The sequence below is a fragment of the Glycine soja genome, chromosome 15 (genome assembly GCF_004193775.1).
Source record: "Glycine soja cultivar W05 chromosome 15, ASM419377v2, whole genome shotgun sequence".
Lineage (NCBI taxonomy): Eukaryota > Viridiplantae > Streptophyta > Magnoliopsida > Fabales > Fabaceae > Glycine > Glycine soja.
This window is the reverse complement of record NC_041016.1, coordinates 47,664,365-47,669,163: the sequence shown is the minus strand read 5'-3', so window position 1 is coordinate 47,669,163 and position 4,799 is coordinate 47,664,365. Positions and strand designations below refer to the sequence as shown.

Below are 4,799 nucleotides of genomic sequence, written 5' to 3'. Positions count from 1 at the left end.
GTTCAATTTCTTAATTTCTCCAATAATTTCCCCTCTTAAAAATAACTCTCCTTCAGAGATTGACTTCTCCTCAAGCTTCCTGTACAAGTCCCCCAATTGATTTCTTAAATCTACAGCTTTTGCCTCCAGCAGGTCGCAATTATCCTTGCTCCAGTTTCTCAAATCACCCTTTAGCTTCTTAAGTTTTTCCTTAAACACAAATGCAGGCCAGCCTTGTATTTGATAGTCAGTGTACAAATTCTACAAATCCCTTTTGAGCTAACCAAGCATTCATGAACCGGAAAGGCCTTTTACCCCCAATCAAGATTATTTTGCTTCAATATAAGTGGGCAATGATTCGAAAAATCCCGATCCAAAACAAGTTGAAAACACTTCGGAACATAATTAAGCCCTTCTTGTGAAAGTAGAATTTGATTGAGTCTACTGCATGCTTTACCTCCATTTTTGAACCAAGTGAATCTTGACCAGCCACGGGGATATCTATTAGCTACATTTCATCAATAAAAGTAGAAAACTCCTTCATTTCTGTAGTGTGTCTTGGAAGATTTTCCTCTTCACTTCTTCGTTCTTCTAGGAACCTTACTGCATTATAGTCACACCAGTAAAAAATATGAATTTAACGTTTATCATTTAATATTGATTTTAATAAAAATCGATATTAACAAATAGGGTGATGTTTTTATAAATAAAATGTTATGGTTAACATCGATTATTGTAAAATGGATGTTATATGTGTTATGTTAACATTGATTTTTTTATAAAATGGATGTTGTATAAAATGGATGTTGTGTATACTTTTTTTACTTAATATCAATTTGTTTAAAAATCAATGTTGTATGCTACATTTTTTTCTTTCTAATTTCACACTAATATTGCGCCATTCCTTTTCCTCCTTCAAAAGTTCCCTTTCTCAGTGCCCCATGTCAATGAACATTGCATCACTGTCCATTCACCAGAGAAACTCCACTTCAGGGTGAGACAGCAAGAGCTTCCGAATCAACGGAAGCTTGGCCCAAAACCCTACTACCATTTTAGCGTCTAGAAGAGCCATGTTGTAGAAAATCTCAATCCTGTGAACCTTGCAATAGTCAATCTTGTTCTTGATCGATTTGATGAGGTAGTGGTCTTCAACTGGGTTTTCACATGGTTTCGGGGACGAACCGGTTACGAGGAGGACGTGGGGTTTGTTGTGTCCAATGAAGTTATGGTTGGAATTGGAATTGGATTCGGAGGATGATTAGGGTTTGGTTTCTTCAAGTACGCAGTGGGCGCGGGTAGCAGAGAGGTGGTGGCGGATCTCGTTGAAGTACTTCTCCGGCGTTCCGAATTTGCCGACGTCGATGGTGCCGCGGAGGACGACCAACGTGAGGAAGAGGCAGAGGAACGCCACCATGCTGTGGTGGCATGCGCGCTACATCTGCCGGACGCGCCGAGGTCCCAGGAACCGCTCCAGCATTGTTGGCCACGGTGGTGCTGTTGGGATGGCTGGGAGCGAGGACCAAGTACCTCAAGAGGTGCGTCGAGTGGTATATTATTTAGCAGAAGATTTTGTTTTCTCTTTCTCACTTGTATACCCTAAAGATCAATAACAATCATGTACATAAAACTGAACAATCAAATAAGATCAATAACAATCATGTACATAAAACTGACAGGGGGTTTTGATTTCTCGTATACTTTCTGCAAGATTTGGTGGATATCTCACTTTTGGTACCCTCGAGTTAGGAGTTGTTTCGGCTCCTGGTCAACCTACTCTTAAGGACCTATTGCTTCCTAGTTTTTTTTCCACTTCTATGAATATCTTTATTATTTGTATTTGTATATCTTTACACGGCTATTTACACTATGGCAATTGGGGCAGAGGGAACAAATCCTAACAGCTCAACTTTTGGTGCTGACCAATTTGATGACTTCAATCCCAATGAGAAAGAGCTAAAGGCCTTATTTTTCACCTTATTTTTTTGCATAAACATCTTGTTTGTTTCTAATAGCTTCTATACTATGATCATTTGAAATCAAAGCATATCTAGGTATTTGAAGTCGAGTAAGTGTTCTGGTAGAAAGACCCAATTTCTTTTTTTAATTGTGCTTGATGAAATTCCAAAATGGAAGTGCATTTTGTTTATGTAGAAAATGGACCAAATTGGTCCTCAGAAGTATTTAAGTTCTGATGTTTTCAATCAGAAATGACTTGACACTGTGCCAGAGTTATTCTCTTTGTGACATCTCACTTTAAATTACAATTTACAACTCTGAGGTTTGTTCCCGTGGTTCTAGTACACTAAGCTAAAATGTTGAATATTTTGTTAAGTTGTTGGTTACATCTTGCTCTTGATTATCTTATTTTGAGAAAGTCTCTTAGAATTAAAAATTGAAAAACTTTGGTCTGTTCAATCAATAGTATAGTTTGATGCAGTTTTTGCATTTACACCAACCAAATCAACCTAATCAGCTCATGAAAAGTATAATTTTTTCATTTTGCATGATCTTAAAGCCATTTTCTTGGAGCCTACAAATTCTTATCACGCCATCATTTCCTTATGGGACAAAATGCAAAAATATTAAAAATGGTAATCATCAAGCCAAGCAACGTAGAACTAATAATTGATGATTAGCAGTCATGTCCTAAGTTCAACTTGGCACGTATAATTCTATAGTTTAATTAGAATTTTTTTTTCTCTGGAAAAGGGAAAGCCTTTATGATAGATACCACTATTAGGGGTCTGTTAGTTGGGCAGGTGGAGACAAGAGACCAAACAAAACATGCTTTTTGTAATAAAAACAACATTCTACATCTGTTATGTAATAAACGATGTAGAAAGCTAAAGTAATGTGGAAAAGATATTTTCTACATCGGTTGTAGCCCAAACAAATGTTGTAAGTATTATACAACATCGGTTTTAAAATAACCGATGTAGAAAATATCTTTTCTACATGAGTGTTAGAAGGAGCGATATAAAAAGTTCATTTCCTACATCAATTTTGATGAAAATCAATGTTGGAAACTATATTACAACATTGGTTTGGTCTACCGCTGATGTTGTAAACTGCATTACAAAAACTGATGTTTTTGCATCTATATTTGTATTTCTTACTATACATCATTGGTTTTTGCATAGTGAATTTCAACATCAACTTTTATAATCGATGTTAAAATTAATACTTTTAATAATAATAGTTTTACTATCGATTTAGAACTCATGTTAAAAGTTTCAAAAAATTGATATTAAAAACTTATTTTATAGTAGTGTCTCCAAAAAAAACACTCAAAACATTTTGATCTAAGCTCACATTATCTAACTCATTAATGAAAATACATAATAATACTATATTATGCACATTTTATACTTCAAATTATAAACATTATACTAAAAATATCATATTGGTTTATAATTTATTATTAAAAAATTATTAGCATAATTTTAATATTAAATTTACTTCGTATATAATATTCAATACTTGTATAAAAATAATGTCCATGATTATTAATTATATAATCTATCTTATTTAGTAATGCCTATCTAATTTTAAATTATACTCATATCTAAACTGACAAAATTAGTCTCTTAAAATAGATTGACATCAATTACTAAATCGTATAAAAAAAATTAATCGATTATCCTAGAAAAATATTTGAATACTATCAGTCAAAATATAAACTAATATATTTCTACTTTTTAAATTGATTATCCTGTCAAAGATTTTGTATCTTTAAATTTTTTTAATTAATACCCAATTTTTTAATTATATTTGAATGTAATAATATATAGTCATATCACATAATTGGTTCTTTTTTCAATTAAAATTATTTTTCAAAACAATTTAAAATTGATACTTTTTAATTTCTTTTTTAACTTTAATTAACTTTAAATGCTTATAATTTAATGTTTTGAAAGCTGATATAAACACCTAGACTTGTCTCAACCATATATAAACTTCTATACAATTCCAATATTTATATAAACAAAAACACCCACAGACCAGCCACTAAATAAACAGAACCTCACCAAAACTATTAAGCCTCATCTCTTCCAAGAGTGAATACCAGCAATCTGATTCTAGACACTTATACTCCATTGTTAGCATATGATACTCTGATTTAATTTTCTTAAACATTTTAATTAGAACCAAAATGAAAATTTTAGTTGATTAATTGGTCAAAGTTATTTAATTTTTTGAATTGTTTTAATTAATACTAAAAAAATTATAATTAACTTTAAAAATAATATATATATATTCAAATTAATTTTCACAACTTTGTAAATTAAAAGTTTTAAATTTTCATCTTATACAGAATAATACTCACATACTATAAATATAAGCAAGATTACTCTCTGATCTTCGATTGAAATACGAAATATCCAGATGTGATGATTAGAAAGAAGATTTATATTCAAACTCAAATCACTTTCAAGAGGGTATTCTAATTGGTTATAATTTTCTCTAATTAGCCAAATAATTTGGGTATGAATAAATTATCAATTTTATATAAAAAAATAATTACAGCACAACTAATATCTAAAGTAAAATTAATAATAAATCCAAATTTAAATATAAATATAAATATTTAATTATTAATTACAACAATGAATTAAAACCAACAACTGATATTGACAAATTAGAAACGATTTAAAACCCAAAACTAATATTGGCCAATTAAAAACAAATAAACAATTCGGGTTCAAAGTTTAATTAACATGAAAAAGATAGAAACAAACACAGACTAATTTTAATATATTATCAAGTAATTGAATTTAAATTAATTAGGTGAAATTTTCTAATCTGCTTTGATAAAAAAA

At 30.7% G+C, this 4,799-nt stretch overlaps 1 pseudogene; it reads right to left on the bottom strand.

The window, feature by feature from the left end:
* Nucleotides 1–910: 910 nt before the first annotated feature.
* LOC114386235 lies at nucleotides 911–1,393 on the bottom strand (annotated as a pseudogene).
* Between the last annotated feature and the right edge of the window lie 3,406 nt (nucleotides 1,394–4,799).